Below are 19,261 nucleotides of genomic sequence, written 5' to 3'. Positions count from 1 at the left end.
CATTTCATTTGTTGTAAATGTTTTGGATTTACAAAACATTTGGATGAATGTTTTCTTGGGGGCATTGGGAGGTAGGGAAGTGAATGGATAAGAAGAAGAAATGTATTTCTCAATTTTTACGTCCCCTCTTCAAAGTTGTTTTGTCATAAACCCAAACACTTTGTTGAGAAACTGGAACTATTTCATGTGGTCCTCTTAGCATTAATGAAAAAAGACAGAGAAGCTCACAGTGACAGCAGCAGTAGACCCATGGCCCAACCATACGGGAAGGTGGCAAGGAAGTGAACCACTAACAATGTTAAGAAAACAATGGCTTTCTGCCCACTGTGCTAGGATAAAAGCTGCATAAGTGGTGGATGAACAAGCTATTCTGAGAAATATCAGGCAGTTACCTACCACGTAAAGCACTAGATTTTCAATCCCCTCCCTTGTAGTCCACATCCCTTCAAATGAACCTTTTCCAGGCAGGTTTACTAAACAGTTGAAAAATGCTTAGATTATGAACCTACAGGAATGCAAGCAGCAAGCAGCTCACTCCACTAATTAAGCATTTTAAGCTCTTCTTCCCCCCAGACTTCTTCTCTCTTGCCTTTTTCCCTCCGCTTTGGAATTTTCATTAGAGTGTGATATTTGAGAGCAAACACTATATTTTCTGGCTTTCCTAATTTGAAAACCAGATGGCCTCTTCACTGGCCCCAGGGAACAGGGAAAACAACTTATTATCAACAATTCCACTTGGCTTTCCATTTTCTAGTTTTCAAACACCCAATTCCATTGCTACCTATTGTACATGCACCCTGGAGACAGTGTGAGCAGCCTATAAAGCAGGCTTCCTGCCTCCAGAGGAGGCTCATCACTGCCTCTGAGGACCACCCCTCCTTTTCTCCCATTTTCACCTCTCATCTCCATGACCATTGGCCACCAGAAGGAAAACAAAATATAACTCTAAGCTGTCATCTATGTTATACTGGAATTATTGTTTCAAAGCCCATAGTAAGAAAGCAGTAGGTTAATCTTAGAGAAAATTAATGCAGAAAACAGAAACTGTTTTCTATGTTCCAATCCAACATTCCACAAGAATTTATATTTAGGCAAATACATGTGTTTGGGAGTGCTCCTAGCCTCAACTTTAATCATTCTGAGAGAGGAATAGTCCAACCAGTTTAAACTAGCTTTTCATTCTTTGTAGCCCATGTGGCATTCCAAACATTTCTAAGCATTAGAGTTACATCATTTTCTCTCTCTTTTTTCTTTAATACAAACAGCCATTATATTCCATTTTCATGACCTTTAAATTCCCAATATCAAATTACTCAGCTGTTGTTTCCATCTCTCTCAGTTGCTAAGAGATGGAGATGGTGGCAGACCAGACCAATTTTCTTCAACATAGAATTGCAAGTTGACATAAGAGAGAACTAAATTCAGCCAAAGCACAATGAACCCAACAGTTGGCAGCCGGGCTGTGTGTCTTTTCACAGCTGCAGGAGACAGTTGGTTCATAGAACCTCATTGCCATCTCCCTGCCAACATCACTGCCATGTTTTCATGCACTCTCCACAATGCCCTTCAGCAGAGAGGCATTTTCATTTGCATCACAGGGATCTGTCTGCTGTTACACTGTCTCTCCTAGAGTTAAGTTCCAGGGCTAAAGACCGTGACCTGTTCTGGACTAAGCCCTGTAAAAATAATAATAATAATAATAATAATAATAATAATAATAATAATAAACAGAGAAAACAGTTTAGTGAATGCTATGGGAAGCATCCATACTCCCCCACCACTTCTGATTGAGGTACTTATTCTCCCATCTTCCAGGAGTATTGGCTGCTTACTGCTCTCAGCTAAGACCCTCTCTGGGAACTGCCCTCAGCTGCCTCACCCAAGGTCATGTCCTTCCCTGGGAGTTTTCTACATCCAATGCCTGCTCAGTGGGAGGGAGTATAAACCCTAGCAGGGAAGGGGTAGGGACATAACTCCATGGCGTCTCCAGTAGGAATGACTGAGGTCTCTATTGCAGCTGCCCTGGGTTTCAACCCTCCCCCCTGCTTGATCTGATGTCTCACACCTCTCACAGATGTTTTATCAAATGGCCTCCAGCAAGCAAATCCCAGAGCCTGAGAATCTGCTTCCTAGGAACACAACCTATGATGTCAAATACATTATCAAAGCTCTAGTTTCTTTTAAGGAACAAGCCATGGGCTTCTATACATTGAAGTGTGAAAGATATTTCATAGGGATTATTTTTCATAGGGATAATTTGGTTTACTCACAATAATTGTGCTAACATTGAAGTCATAACCCAGAATGAATGACACACTGCAGTATCTGTGCTTACTCAGAGGAGTCCAGTAACACAATGTCCAGTGTTTCATTCTCAGCCAAGCTCCAGTCATGGTGCAATGTCAATAGAATGACTGTAAAATGGAGGCAGATGAATAAAGACAGTGTATGCCCTGGATAGCAGCACAGGTTTCAATCAGTGCTAATTGTGCAATGACAACATTAGCTGCAACCCTGCTAGGGGGCACAGAATTCTACCCACCCAAAAGAGGTAGGAGAATGTTGAAAGAGTTTACAATAAAAATTGAATAGGGGCGCCTGGGTGTCTCAGTCGGTTAAGCATCCAACTTCAGCTCAGGTCATGATCTCATGGTCTGTGAGTTTGAGCCCCGCATCAGGCTCTGTAGTAACAGCTCAGAGCCTGGAGGCTCCTTCGGATCCTGCGTCTCCCTCTCTCTCTACCCCTCCCCCACTCATGTTCTGTCTCTGTCTCAAAAATAAATAAACATTAAAAAAAATTTTTTTTTAATGGAATAAAGATAGAATAAATCCTGGAGACAAGTGATACACAGGGTTGTCAAATTAAGTCCCAGTTAATAGCCACAGACTTGGATTGCCCCACTGGCAAGAAAGAATTAAACTGTATATAAGAAGGTTCAGCATGGTAATCTATGGTTTTGGAAGTAGCACCCAAGTCTTACATTCTGGTCTAGACTGTCTTAGTTACTATATCTGCCCATGACTGGATTAAAGGACTGGTCATGGATCAAATAACTTCTGCTTCATTTAGTTGTGTAAATGACTGTAAAACACTAGGAAAATGTAGAAATAGGTATTAGAGATGATGACATAAGCCATGGTACTTTAAGCTAAATTTTGTAGTAAGATTTGTAATTATGGAGGTAATCTGTGTTTATTTATAATTTTTGAAATGCTTTGCGGAAACTGGGTGGCTCAATTGGTTAAGTGTCTGACATCGGCTCAGGTGAGGATCTCATAGTTCATGAGTTTGAGCCCTACATCAGGCTCTGTGCTTACAACTTAGAGCCTGGAGCCTGCTTCGGATTCTGTGTGTCTCTCTCAGCCCCTCCCCAACTCATGTTCTCTCTCTCTCTCTCTAAAAAATAAACATTAAAAATTTTCTTAAATCAAATTTTGAAATATTTTAAAGACTCTGAAATATAATATTGCCTTGAAGGTTTTTTTTAAAGTTATCTTTATACCTAACATGGGACTTGAACTCACAACCTCGAGATTAAGAGTCACGTGCTCTGCCAACTGAGCCAGCCAGGTGCCCCTGCCTTTAAATTTTAATTTGAAATATTTAATAGGTATCAGCTATGATTTTAATTGAATAATTTGATTAATTGTTTAATATAAAGGAATTTTTATCATAGTTATAAGTTTGGTTTATTACATTTTCTAATTTGTCTACATGATAGAAAGATTAATTTAGCTAAGCTTCTAGGTCTGTCCTATTCATCTAAGGTGTCAGAGATCATTAGAGAGGTTAAAATGTTTTAGGAATTTAAATGTGTGGGGGGCGCCTGGGTGGCTTGGTCGGTTAAGCGTCCGACTTCAGCTCAGGTCATGATCTCACGGTTCGTGAGTTCGAGCCCCGCGTCAGGCTCTGTGCTGACAGCTCAGAGCCTGGAGCCTGTTTCAGATTCTGTGTCTCCCTCTCTCTCTGCCCCTCCCCTGTTCATGGTCTGTCTCTCTCTGTCTCAAAAATAAATAAACGTTAAAAAAAATTTAAAAAAAAATTTAAAAAAAATGAAAAAATAAATGTGTGAATGCTATTAACTTGTTACACTTATGAGCTAATTGAACATTAATCAAAAAACAAATGGCAGTGACTGCTCTTATTTTTACACTAAACTTACTAGATGTATAAATAGAAGCAAGAGATATTTAAGAGGAAATGAAGGCTTAAGAAAAATCAAGCTTTAAGATTTCCCACTTTAATAATAATACATGCTCTAAGTGTTCCTTTCTACCTCAATTGTCAGGAATTATTTATGCCTCACCCCCTAGTGTTATGCCTCACCCCCTCATGTCTGTTCAAACTATGAATCTCTCTAGCACAGCAAACTTAATTTAAATATTTTCTTAGCATTTCATGCTCTAAAATTTCAGAGTTGGCAGTTTTCCTCTCAGCTGCTTTACATGGCTCTGATGATGTTTCCCAAGAGATGAAGCTGATGGCTCCTGGTAGGACAGGGATGTGCTGCTTTTGTACAGCTGCTGATGTGAGTTCCAACAACAGCAGTGATACAATTTCTTTGAAATAAGTCCGAAGTCAGACAAGAAAACCACAATATTTTTTCCAAGAATAAAATCTCGTAAACCCCAAATTATCATTAAAGTCCTTATTCTTGGTTTGATGGTTGTTCAATCTTTGGGGAGTGGAGAGGGCATCTCTAAAATGGTGTTTCTCAAATTTTAATGGGCACATGAGTCAGCTCTGGAGATCTCGTTAAGCTGCAGGCTCTGGTTCTGTAGCTCTTGGGTGGGGGCAGGGATTCTGCATTCCTAACAGGTTACCAGGTTTGCCCAAGCTTCTTGTCCACAGAGCATACTTTGAGTAGTGAAGTTGTGAAGGTCAATACCCACCCCCCCGACGTTTTGTGGCCTTTTAAGGGGTGAAGATTCTCTGTTGGGGGTGGCAGTAATGTGCTTACATGCTAACCTTGAACCTCATATGGCATCACCGTATTTGAAGCAATGGCTGTTTCACCACTTAAAGATTTGTTTGTTGAAAAAGCCACTGAAGTTAAAGCAAATCGGTCATTTCCCAACATCTACAGGCTAGTTTGTTAGGAAATGATAAGATAAATGGATATTATTAGGCTTAAAAGTGACAAAATATGTCAAATACACATATCAAAAAAATTCATTCTGATCATGAGGTAACTGAAGGTATAATCCTTCATTTCAGAAACGTAATATAAACTGTATTTCATAACTTAGAACCATCCCTGAGCAGCAGTTCTGTGGCTCACAGGCCGAGAAGGTATGCTCTAGGTTTCTGTTTTTCTAACTAGCCAGGCAAGGAAACGCTAGGAAAGCTGTGGAGAGCCTGTTTCTCTATCAACACTAGGTGGTGCTATAATACAAGTAAACAGTAAAAGTATATCCAATCCCTTCCCTTACCAGGATACAATTCTTAATGATTTAATTATTCACCAAACTTTGTCTACTTTCTTACAGATTAAAGTAAAAACTGATTTTGAGTTCATTCTGTACAGATAATTGGACATGTTTTAAAAGTTTTCTACTTCTAAGAAACGCTATAGGAAATCTACTGGAAGTTGAATACGGCATATAACTTAATGGTTTTTTAAATGAATGAACATTTGTGTGCATATGTGTGTTTTAGTTCTTCTTAAATTACATGGGAAAATCTTAATGGTCACAAAGTTTGTGATATATTGGCATACAAAAAAGGTTGTGAAAATCTCTTTCCTTAGAGATCTATAAGAGTAACACAAAACTTTCTATTGATTTGCTGGATTAGTTTCATAGGCCTGCTGAAGCAAGTTGTTAAACTTCAGCAAACAATGCCTAGAAATTATTTCCTGGCACAAGGTCTCTTAGCAGAACAGGAAAGCACTTCCCCAAAGCTGCATGAGTTCTCACCACAAATCCCATGAATCAGGGAGGAGTGACAAAGCAGAGGGAGGATCAGCAAGTTTTCTAGCTGGAATGCCTACTAAATACGTCTTCCAAAAGCATCACTAAGTTTAGGACTGTTTTACACATTCCACAAAGCAAAGAGTAATTTCAACAAAACCTGCCTATTATTCATATCCTACTAAGAATCACTTTAGGGGCGCCTGGGTGGCTCAGTTGGTTAAGCTCCCGACTAGGTCAATTCATGATCTCGTGGTTCCTGAGTTTGAGCCCCGAGTCAGGCTCTGTGCTGACAGCTCAGAGCCTACGCCTGCTTCAGATTCTGTGTGTGTGTCTCTCTCTCTGCCCCTCCCATGCTCGCTCTCTCTCTCTCTCAAAAATAAGTAAACACAAAACAAAAAGAATCACTTTAAACAAATGCTCTGTCTCAGATCACTACCTCAGAAGTAATGATGTTGATAAAGGTGAGATAGGAGTGTTAGAGCAAAGGGGGCAAATCCAGTTACAACACAGGACACTTGGTGACTGGCAAGTCTCTGGAGGCTGTTGTGGTGAGAGGGGAGTTTTGATTAAGAGAAAACAAGAGGGTAAGAGGGTATGGAGTACCTGAGAGAGAGGACAGACAGACAAAGATGGGAGGTGGGAGGCAGTGAACCATAAACAAAAGTCCCATTTTGCCGTTTTACCTTAGGTCATGACAGCACAGGTGTGTGACTTAGCAGAGACCCTTCCTAACACTTGAAATGAACAGGAGAGATGACATCTTCCAACACCCTGCACAGAAATGTAAATATGAATCAATGAGGTCTCTGCCCTCAAGTGTTTCTGTGCCACACTGACCAGGTGGGCTGACTTTCATTCACTCCATGAAAGGGCAACACATTGTCTCACAAGGCTATGGTATATGCATTGCCTGGATATAGATAGCAAAGCATACAGGGATGAAAATGGAGTCCAATAAGTCAAAAAGCATGGAGTGAGGAACATTTTTCTCATGCAACCAGCTCTTCCTGGTATGTCATTTCATTTCTTCTTCATTGATGGCAGCCATAAATATTAATAGGGCATCTATTTTGCTCATGGTGCCAGGTTTCCTCTTGTACTAATGTTTGAATAGAAAATTCATAAGTCTTTCTAGATTCTAAATGCTATTGCTTGGGTTCCTATTTCATGAGGACTGCCTTATGAGTGCTCCTTTTACTGATTCAGTTTCTCAAAATCGCCCAAATCCAACTCTTTGAAAAGGAGGCAATCATTAGGGTGAGAAGGAGGGAGAAGAAATAGTATCTGCAGCAGAGCCAAGAAGAAAAGGATTATAATCAGCCATTGAAAAGTCACCTGACAGGGGCACCTGGGTGGCTCAGTCAGTTAAGCACCCAACTTTGGCTCAGGTCATGACCTCGTGGTTCCTGAGTTTGAGCCCCACATTGGTCTCTGTGCTGACAGCTCAGAGCCTGAAGCCTGCTTCAGATTCTGTGTCTCCCTCTCTCTGCCCTTCCCCCACTCATGATCTGTCTCTCTCTCTCTCTCCTAAAAATAAACATTTAAAAAATTGAAAAAAAAAAAGTCACCTGACAGATGGAGAAAGGCTAGGGAAAGAAAGAAAGAAAGAAAGAAAGAAAGAAAGAAAGAAAGAAAGAAAGAAAGAAAGAAAGAAAGAAAGAAAACTGAAAGCAAATAAAACAGGGAAAATTTAACTTATAATGACAGAAGGAAAGAAATGGAGTTGTGAGCCCTAAAAAAGGTGCAGTGCCTGAAGGCAAGCTCAGGAAGACTGGGGTTCTCGTTGTAAAGCAAAAAGTGTGAAGCAGGAATCATAGACCAACCTCTTGGGATTCTCACCTCTCCCATAACTAAGATCAGAGTACTAGGAAAAGTCACCCAAACAACCAAGGAAAAGAGCCACCTGGCTTTTAAGACAGCACAGTTTAGAGGAGCAGAGATAAGACAAGGTGTCAAAGAAGCAGGGTTGGATTCATCATTCTGACACTCTCTAGTTAAGTGTCCTGGGCCAAATGATCACCTCCTTAAGTCTCCATTTCTTGTCCTGGAGAACGATAATCCTTTTGCTACAAGTTTGTGAAAAACCTGATATAAATGTCAGTCATTCATTTTTTAAACTTACTATGGAAAATTTCAAACATTCAAAAGTAGAGACAACAGGATAATGAATCACCATGTACCCATTGTCCGGCAATAACAGTTACCAACCCTGGCCAATCTTGCTTCATGTATGTTCCCACCTACTCCTGCTGTTCTGAAGTTATTTTGAAGCAAATCCTAGACATGCTGTCATTTCATCTAAATAATATTTTAGTACATATTGCCAAAAGACAAGGACTCCTTTTGTTAAACACAATGACAATACCCTTATTATACCCCTACAAAATTTAATTCCTTAATATTATCAAATATCCAATCAGTGTCCATATTTCCTCAATTGTCCTATAAACATCTTGTTTGTGTAGCTTGCATTTTGAATCAGGATCCACACAAGGTCCACACACTGATTGGTTAATATGACTCTAATAGCTGTTTCAGTCTATGTTTTTTCTTTCCCACTCTCTCTCCCATGTGGGAAGTTTATTGAAGATTCAGTTGTCTGTCCTGTTGAATATCACATTTCACACAGTCTACGTTTTGCTGACTACAACCTCATGGTATGATTTGACACTTTCTCTTCCCCCTTATGTTTCTTGGAAATTAATAGTTAATTAAACTTGATCATATTCCAGTTTCTTTTCCTTCTTTTTTTTTTTTTTTTTTTTGCCAAGACTAATTCATGGTTGGTGGTATATAGCTTTGTCAAGAGTTGCATATGGTTGTCTTCCTTTCTGTGATTTTTATCAGCTAATAAAAATCACTGCCAGTAGTCCTCACCTAGATGTTTCTCTAGTTATTCTGACTGGCTAACACATATATTCTCCAGGAGATTCCTCAGTAACCACTCCGGAAACAACATATCCTGGCTTTTGGCAAGTTTCTCTGTGATCTTTATACTTGAAGTGCTATTTGGCTGAATCCTTAGTTCTCAATTTTTTGTTTTTGCTTTTGTTTTTTATTTATTTTTGAGAGAGACAGAGCACAAGTCAGGGAAGAGCAGAGAAAGGGAGAAACAAATCTGAAGCAGACTCCAGGCTCTGAGCTAGCAGCACAGAGCCCAACATGGGGCTTGAAATCACAAACCATAAGATCATGACCTGAGCCGAAGTCGGATGCTTAACCAACTGAGCCACGCAGGCGCATCTCATTTTCTTTCCCAAATATCCTAAATATGTTACTCCATTCTCTTCTGGCAGAAAAAAAAAATCAGCTGACAAAAATCTAGTGACAATCTAATATTCTTTGCCTTAACAATTACTTGGTTGTTTAGCCTGGATGACCACAGGATTTTTTTCTTCTTCCATTTTTTTCTCCTTTTTATAGTCCAATAGGTTTTAGTTTTCTGGGTAGATTTTTTTTTTTTTACCTCATTACACATGTAGCACCTTCCAATATGTAATTTTAAATAATTTAAAAATTTATTTCAAAAAGGTTTTCATTAAGTAAAGATGTTTTTATTGGTTCTATTCTACTGTTTTAGTTTTCTTTCTTGGGGATTCCTATTAGGCATATGGGTAATCTTCTTAGCAATCTGCCTGTATTCATTACTTTCCTCAAATCCCTTTTTATGTCTTTATCTTTATTTTTCCTGAGGTGTAATTTACATATAATAGAATTAATCATTTCTAAGTATATAGTGTGGTAAGCTTTGGCAAATGTATGCAGGAGTGTAACCAAGATAAATATAGCATTTCCATCACCTCAGAAAGTGTTCTCAGGCCTCAGCATGGTCAATTACCTTCTCTTCCCCTCATACACACCTTCCTCCAGCCTCTGGCAACTACTGATCCACCTTCTGTCCTATATTTTGCCTTTTCTAGAATGCCAGTTAAGGGGCGCCAGGGGGGCACAGTCTGTTAAGTGTCCAGCTCATGATCTCATGGTCATGAGACTGAGCCTGTGTTGGGCTCTGCACTTACTGTGGAGCCTGCTTCAGATTCTCTCCCTCTGTCCCTCCCCAACTTGTGTGAGTGTGCACGCATGTGCACTTTCTCTCTCTCAAGAAATAAAAATTGTTAAAAAGTAGAAGATCAGTTAAATGGGATCTTACAGTATATAGTCTTTTTCTTATTTATTTCACGTAGCATTATGCTACTGAGATTTATTTATGTTAATTCATGTATAATTGATTCATTCGTTTTATTGGTAAGTTGTGCTCCTTTGTGGATAAATGAAAAATTCTATTCACCCAGGTGATGGGCATTTTGGTTGTTTCCTTTTGGCTCTCATGAATATCTTTCCTTCTTTCCATATTCTTTATTTCTTAAGGTATTAATGATCTGTTGTATTTATTTGCCCTTGTGTTCCTTCCTTTTAGTAGAGACTTCATTCCTGAACTTTTTCCCTTGTATTTCTAATTCTTCCCTGAGTTTTTCATGTCTCAAAATCTACCTTCTCCTTAATCACCATACTTCTAAGTTTTTCTAATTATGATCCATGTTTGTATTTCATAGCTTCCCTCATTTTATTCAACTGCCTTTGGCTCAATTGGAAATATTAAGTATCATCTTCATATGTTTTGTGGGCACATCTTTCTGGCATGATTTCATTCTCTGTGAAGATGTTAGTCTGCTCCTTACTCTCTTTTTAAAAAAAATTAGTAATTTTGTATAGTAATCAATCTTCTCTGTTGTTCATTTTCTGTATTACTATTATGGCTAATAATAATACTTTTAAAGACATTTGGGATAACAAATAATATATGGAAATTTACTAAGAAAGGAATATGTAAACTAAGTATAGCATCATCAACACATATAATTATATGGCTTCTGTTATCTGTGGAAAGTAGGTAACATTATTACTGTCCCTGAATTTTACTAAGTCAGTATTTATCCTTACTTTACCGAAAAAGAAACTGATACACTAGAAATTTAAAAGCTTCAAGTTAACAATAGGGCAATATTATAATACAAGGCTCTTAATTGCCAGGCTATATATGAAGATGTACATAACTGGAATGAAAATTCATTATTCTAAACTGAAGAATTATCTTTTCTAGTTAGATTTTTCTCTGCCTAGGGTTCTTTAAAAAAAAATGAAAGCAAATTTGATATACTGACTACTAATATAGCATTAGGGTAGTAGAAGAATTACCATTTTGAATAAGGTAACTTTCTTCTATATACTTTCATGTATTTGTCAAGGTGTTTTATTTATACTAACCTTGATATCAAGTAGGCAGACTGAACAAGATGTGACTTTGATCACTGGAGAATCTCTGTAGCAAAACTGATAGAATCTCCAGATAGCAATGTAAATAATTGTGAGTTACTAAAATGATGACTAGGTCAGTCTTGCAAAGTTGGCTGGGGCACGGGACCTGGGCAGGGGTTGGGGGGCTAGGGAGTAGGTTTCAGGTAAGTGAATGGAAGAGAAATGTTTAAATTTTCTATTTTGACATAACTTGGGTCCCAATTATAAAACTAAGGTTTGTGGCCTCTGAACAGAGATTAAAAATGCCAACAGGAATAATTCAGAAATTTCATGTTTATGACGTAGACAAGAAACATGTGGTCTAGAGACCAGGCCCTATCTGTGCAGCTTCACCAGACACCTGAACTTTATCAGAATGTCAACCCGAGCAGCACACAGGGAAGAATTTCAAGTGTGATTATCACACAAATATCTCTGTTTGGTTTCACTCTCTTGTCTACTACTGTGTCGAGATCCTGAAGTTGATCCTAGATTAACGAGAAGCTTGGGATTTCTGAGTTTTACCTGCCCCAGCCCAGAGCTGAGAGCTAGGTGGAGAGATGTGCTTTCACTATATGTGATACATAGAGAATTTTCAAGTAGCCATGGCAAGTTTCTAATTTTGAGCTGCCTTCACTCCACACCAGGGCCATCTGAGCACCAAACTGAGAAGCAGGTAAAACTGAGTTCAGAATCCTCATGACCTCACCTGATACTGCTAAAAATGCTCTTTGCCGGGGCAGGGGATGAGGAGGGGAGTATTCAGCCCTTCCCCTCCCCCACTTGATCAATACTTACCTCTTCCATAGTGAATTTCCTAAAGCCTTACTCAGTAGATAAGGACCTCTTCAGTAGATTAATTCAGTGGTTCCTCAACCTTGTCTTCACCAAGAAACCTCTCATTAACCCTCATTATATCTTATCCTTTCCCACCATAAACCCCATGTTTTGAAAGATTATTCTTGTTGGACAAGCTAAATTTATTTAGAAAATATTATTTTTCCATTTTTCCTTTTACTCAATTACAAATACAAATGTTTCTCAGAGCTCCCTAACAAAATGAGATAAAACATGTTTGTTACTTCATTGGTTTAATAGAATTTCAGATAGAAGGCAATTAAAAATCAGTCTGTAAAACCATATCACAGATAAATGTACAATTTCCATCAGGCTTTTTGAAGTTTTCAAAGTAGTTTGAAGAGTATCATTTGTTGGGAAATTACAGATTGAAGATCATTGATTTTCTTCACATCAAATTATTTCTCATAATGTGTTATACCCTTCTCTTGGGGAACATAATATCTTTGGTTAAAATGTATATAATTATCAGCACTAAGGAAGTAGTAGCGAGTCCATTAAAGAGTTATATTTGAGGTCCCTGGACATGATCCAATTCTCTGACTCTGGTCGTGACCAGCCCTGTTTGCCACCCACAGACACATGACAATTTAAGGTACTTATTTTGGAACAGATATGTTGACCCAGCCATTTACAAACATTATTAAACCATCATAAAAGCTTGGTTAGTTATATTTTACATCCGCCAAAGTTATTTGTTTCAATTTGAGAGCATAATTCATTTTGAAAGTCTGCTATCGGCTCTGTGTTTTTGTTATTTGATATTGAAACAAAGCAATCTTCCATTTTTACTTCTGAAAACAGTTGTAGTTGGTGATTTTTTTACATATTATTATAGCTTTTATTCTGATTTTTTGGTTTTTGTAAAAAGAAGAAGTTTTTAAATTTTTTTAATGCTTATTTATTTTTGAAAGAAAGAGAGTGCAAGCAGGGGAGAGGCAGAGAGAGAGGGAGACAGAGAATCCCAACCAGGCTCTGTGCTGTCAGTGCAAAGCCCAGCATAGGACTTGAACTCACTAACCATGAGATCATAACCTGAGCTGAAGTAGGATGCTCAATGGACTGAGCCACCCAGGTGCCCCAAAAGAAGAATTTTAATCTCTACTGTTTGTTCTTTTTGAAGTCAAAATCAAACATGTCTGGGAAGTAAAGATGATATTCCTATGTTTTTTCTTCATTTTGAAGGTTTACCAAATGAAATACTATGGCACTATTTGGCATTCAAAGACTGTTCATCATTAAAATTAAACCATGGTTAATGTGGCTTTTCATATAAAGCATTTCGATAATAACTAGACCAATTTCCAGGGACCCTAACAGCCTTAGCACTAGTATATTGTATCTGCTTTATAGTAAAATATTCTCATTCATCTATCACATCAAAATAAAATATTAATCCTTAGTCACTTTTACATTTTTGAAATGCATGTGTATCACTTTTCCCTACATATGCTCCTCCACCACTGAAAAAGTAGAAATAAAACAAACAAAAAGCCCCAAACATTCCCCCTTAAAAAATGAGGTATCCCTTACTCTCATCAAAGTGGCCACTCCAGAATGTCCTGCTTTGACCATCACCTCTCCCACCAACCCATTTTATCTAGAGAAATGAGCAGTCAGTCAGCAAACTCAATCATTTGTTTGGGATTTATACTTTGAGTACTTCCAAAGTAGGTTTGGGGCAGGTTACAACTGTTATGTAATTAAAAAATAGGACAGTCCTCATAAAAGCAGATCAGAGTCTCTTAAAGGAGATAAAGGGGACAGAAACTATAAAGCTCACCATTTTTATACCCAAGTATCAACATCACAAAGGAAAATTTTGGAGTGAACCAGTTTTGCTTCAATAAAAAGGAGAGGGCAAGCAAATTTATTTTCCAGAAATAACTTCTTGGGATTTTTAGCCAACCATGTTTGAGGACAACTTGGCAAATACCTGAGACTCTCTTCCAATGGATAATTCTCATATCCACATCATTCAATTGCTACATATTCAAGAAAAACACTATTCACTTGCTCTATATTCAAGAAAAACACAAATCTTTAAATCAAAAAAGAAGGAAAGCAATTTAACATAAGGAAGCATTTATGTTGGGGCAAATAACCCTAATCCATTCCAAATCTATAATTATATGCCTTTTTAACTACAGAAAAAAAGAAACGCGAAAAAAAAAACCCCACAAAAATCCAGCTGTTTAAACACCTACAAATGTCTATTATCTTCATCTTTTCATCTCATGTAAAAATCAAGTTTTCACTGTAAGTTATCTCCCTATTGGTCTGTTCCAGCAAACCATTAGTACTTACACTGTGTTGCCTCATCTTCTAATACTTTATATCAGCAAGTACAAGACCAAGTATTGTCATTTATGGAAAGCCCTTTGATATGGGAGTCACGCACAGCCACAGGAGCAACTATGCTTTGCATGGAAAACGTGTGAGTCTTTGGCTCCTGAAGAAGGACTAGCACTGTCACTGAGTTGCAATTCAGCGCACAACTCACTGAAGGTGGTCTGCCCTTTCTAGATTTAAGAGTTCTTACTCTCTTCCTTAGAAGACCCATATGCAAATAGGATGACAGCCATCAACCTTAATTTCTCTAAGTTATTTATTGCCAGCAGTTATTGCACATTCAAAAAAAAAAATGCCAGTGAGAAGAGAAATCCTGAGGGAGACAACTAGGCACACACACTGAGGGAATGGACTCTGAAGGCATGTTCAGACAGTGGAGTGGGTGGGGGAGGGGTGGTACTGGCCATATGGCTGGTTTTGCAGGCTGATCAAAATCCTCCACATAACTTGCAGCTCTCGTACTTATGGTTTCTTAAGTAAAGTCATAAATTAAGGTATCAAGGTTGAGTACGAAAGATGAGTTAAAGACAGGGACTCAGAGCTTCCTCAATTTGTTTCTAAGCAGTGCTAAGTTAGATGCCATTCATGGGACAGATTTTATTCGTAATTTGGCTTACAGAGCCTGAAAAGTTCTATTATCACTACAGGAATTTCAAATTGCTGACAAGCATTTGGCAGCCTGACTCTCAAATAGCCCAGTTAGCCTATACAAGCATTTATTTCAAGAATTAATTTCTAGATATATATTAGTTATCAAAATGGATTGCAGGACTGACTTAAACTTCATCTGAGGGACAGCAAAGACCCTGCTATCTCCTGCCTACATCATTTAGAGCTGCAGAATGTAGAGGAAAGGATTCTGCCTGGAGGATCAGAAGACTGGGGTCTAACCTAGATCCTGCCCTTGTCAACTGTGTAAATCTGAGAACTCATTTAACTTCTCTGGGCCTCTCCTTTCTCATCTGTAGAATGACGAGTAGGATTGGATGATCTCTTAGGTTTCACCCCCTTCTAACATTAAAATAAAAATTATCCCACTTCTGTAAATGTTTCTGTATGGAAAATCTTACCTTCATACTGATATGTGTACAGCAATAAATGATATTTCTGAGGCCAGGGGTCCCATTCCCATGATGAAATGTTCAAAGGCATGTTCTCTCCACCACTACTGCCACCTTTATTCCTTATTTGGGGTGTTCAACTAGACTGCAGAGGATTAAGGGTCCCTGGTGTCCATATTTACAATCAACAGATATTTTAATAATATGAATATCATACAGGCACACTTTTCCTTTTATTTGTTTAAAGTATTCACAAATATTATTCCATTCCTAGTAACTACCTAGTGAGGCAAGTGGTATTATTTTGAATAGAAAAATTAAATGTGACTTAGAGAAGTGACTTGCTCCAGTAGATATGAATGCTTCTTTCACAATTAACCAAGGGAATGTTTACAGATACAGTGTCTGGAGGGCAGCTCTGCAATATGTACCAAAACGTAAAACGTGAATAGCCTTAACCAAGCAATTGAAATTTTAAATATTTTGGACAACTACAAAAAGATACATGCTCAAAGGTAATAAACACAACACTTTTTATAATGGAGAAAAAAAAGAAGCAAGCTATATGACCGTCAATAGGAGACTGGACAAATAAATTAAGGCACATCCAGGCAGTGGATTACGATGCAGCATTAAAAGTGATAGCATACAGCTATAGTTACTTAAGTGGAAATACAGACACAACTTACCCTTGAATTAAAGAAAAGAGGTGAATAAAGTACAAGTTAAAACATCAATCCAAGGTCCAATACTACTTCTGCAATTATGGAAAAGTCTGCTGCTATCAAATACAGTTGCTGCTAACTACACTTAAAGTGTGGCTAGTGAGGCTAAAGAACTGAGTTGTTTTTTGTTTGTTTGTTTGTTTGTTTTTTACTTCTATTTAATTTTAACGAATTTAAGTTTAAATATCCATTGTGGCTCATGCTACCATACTGGACAGCTTTATAGACACTGATGTTGATTTTATGACTATGTGTTACTTTATAATCAGAAAAAATACAAAATGTTTTGTTTAAACATCACACCTGTGCCTAGAAGACACAGAAATAAATAACTCAACAACAGGTTTATCTAAGGAGCTGCTATGTCTGCAGCATGAGACCCCAGTCTATGTTTTACCAGCATACTTTCCACACCTAAACGTGATTGTGCTTATTTGGCAAGTTTCCTAGATACCAGTTCACATACTAGCAAATAAATAGCTTTTATGCCAAGAAAGCTATGCCCTTTGTGCTAGTTATGCAGAATAGACCAGAAAGAAAGAGTGATAAATGGAAAGAAGCAGAAAATAGAAGCTGGAGCACTGAAAGTAAGGCCAGATTTTTTTTTTTTTTTGAAAGGATGATAAATTATTCAACTAACTGAATGGATTTGTACTGATCAGGAAGTTCATGTTTTCTCCTTGCAAATATTGATTACATCAAAATGTACTACAGCAACAAAGTATCTTATTTTCTCATATATCTAGATCTATATTAGTTATCAAAATGGATTGCAATATACCAGCCAGTATAACATTTAGTCTTAGATAATCATGCAAACTAGCAAAAGGCTAAAGAAAGGATGTTTGTTTGTTCACAGGTATTTCCAGACTCCAATCTATTTGCAAATCTAAAGCAACATTTTCCCCTGAGAGAACTATTTTTTCCACTACTGGATTATGAGGTAGATAAAACATCATCCCTTTCCTCATTTCTGTTTTTCTTAACATTATGCTATTATCAACAAGATACAGTAAACATATTCTTATAGAAGGCTTTTTGTCCCTGTATTTGGAATTTAAAGATGCCTTCTTACAGACATAATTGGCCAAAACTGCATCCTCCCCATATTCCACATTTTAGGAGAAGAAAAACAAATCCTGAAAAAGGACATTGAAGGAAGTAGAAAACTTTGGCATAAATCACTTACTACATCTAAATCTACATTATTTTGTAAAAATGATGTTCCAAGTGATAACCTCAAAAGCTGCAATACTTTTAATCCTGAAAAAGATTTAGGTATGTTCAGTACCATGAGCTTGAAATTTGGGAAGGAAGTGTGCTAATATACTGTAGAACATTTTTTAGCATAATATAAAATCAAATTTGTTTTTTTATTTCATTCTGTTAACTAAAAATATCAAATTAAATATGTCCTGCCCCTTGTGGGTCTTAAGCCTATATTGTGTTTTAATGGCAAAAAGCAAATTATAGAAGAGCGTATTATAATTGGAATGTATATAATTCCTTCAACCATAACGCACATCTACACACACATACTTTGCCTATTCACCCTGCCACAGTCACAAATGCAGTCAGCAGTGTTTAGACTGGGAAATAATAATCATAACCAGAACTACTAACATTTATGTACCACCTGAGAGGTTTCAAAGTTCTTCCAAAGGAAGTTCTTACTTAATTTTTATAATAGCCTTCAGAGGTAGATATTTATAGTTAAGGAAATTAAGGCTCATAGAAATCACTGAATTGCTTGGAACCTCACTTCCAGTAGGTAGCAGAGACCAGATCAGAACCAGGCCCACCATCTCCAAATTCGAAGGGCTTTCCACTCTGCCTCACTCTGAGCAGTGGGCCAGAAGGAAGGAAGGAGGCATGAGGGCAGTGGTGACAACGGATTGTCACTGATTTGAGAAAGTTCCATTCCAGCATTATTAAGCTGGTTGATACGAAGGAGGCAACGAGCTTTGATTGTTTCCAATATGCTTCTGAAATCTCTGAGGCAGCTTGAACTAAATGAGCCACCATCACGAAAAGGGACTGGGGTATCTCAATTTGCCCTGTAAACTCTAGAAGACAGCCTCAACTCTGTTTTCAGAATGCCTTCAACTGTCTTAGCAGTTACTCCCCATGTGCTCAGAATCGAGTTTCTTCTGCTTGAATTACATTAGCAGTCCTGAAGCTATATGACTCAAAGACTCCCCTCACCAGCAAGGCCTCTGTCTGAAGCCACTCCCTTCCATCTCCTCTCCTCCAGAAACAAGCCCAGAACCCTCTCCGCCACCAAAAAACATTTTTTGAGAAAGCCTCTGGTATGTATTCTTGATGTGAATGTAAGCCAATACATTATTTATCCCAATGACATGTATATTTAATGCTTTATCTATAATTATAGAAAGAAAGCCTTTGTGAGGACAGAGAAAGAGCAGTCTGGGAAGCAAATTTTTCAAGGTGAAGATCTCCCCTGCTATTCTATTATCTTTCTGGGAATGGGAGCCTCCCCCAAAGTCCCTGACATTCATGCACGTGGAAAAAAACTAATGCAAATGAGAATCCAGGTGGAATCAATTATGCATTTTCCATCTCCCTCCTTCTCTCTCTGAATCTCCCCATTCTGAAATCAAGAAAAAGTGAATTGAAAGAGCAGTATGATATATTATACTAGAGGAGTTAACTTGGAGTGCCCACGAATGGGTTTCAAAGGGTCTCTTGAAATAGTATGCAAAATATTTTGGGCATGTGTGTGCAATGTCTTGAGAAGACAGTTTATAGTTTTAACATATTTTCAAAGAAAATGTTAATCTACAAATGGTTAACAGACTTTAGGATTATAAAGACTCAGCTTCTATTCCTAGCTTTACCACTTGACCACTTTCTAGCTGTAGGACCTTAGGCAAGTCAATTAACCTCTCTGTGCCTCAGGTCCTGCACCAGAGGTCCAGGTGCTACTGTAAGGATTAACTGAGAGGCAAACCACTCTGAGGAAAGCAAAGCATAAATGCTAGGTAACTGGCTAGTATTGTTACTAGCAGAGTAAAGGACTTGAGGAACTTCAAG

At 38.0% G+C, this 19,261-nt stretch overlaps 1 protein-coding gene and 1 non-coding gene across 13 annotated transcripts in view; both read right to left on the bottom strand.

Annotated features, from left to right (window-relative positions):
* AKAP6 (A-kinase anchoring protein 6) overlaps nucleotides 1–19,261 on the bottom strand; it is a 554,746-nt gene that overhangs the window by 339,361 nt on the left and 196,124 nt on the right. The window lies entirely within an intron of this gene.
* On the bottom strand, nucleotides 3,501–3,573 carry TRNAK-CUU. Its single transcript has one exon. It is a non-coding gene; the product is annotated as a tRNA-Lys (tRNA).

This window comes from Panthera leo, chromosome B3 (genome assembly GCF_018350215.1).
Source record: "Panthera leo isolate Ple1 chromosome B3, P.leo_Ple1_pat1.1, whole genome shotgun sequence".
In the NCBI taxonomy this organism is placed as follows: Eukaryota; Metazoa; Chordata; class Mammalia; order Carnivora; family Felidae; genus Panthera; species Panthera leo.
The sequence above is the reverse complement of the archived record's forward strand: the minus strand, read 5'-3'. Positions and strand labels throughout refer to the sequence as shown.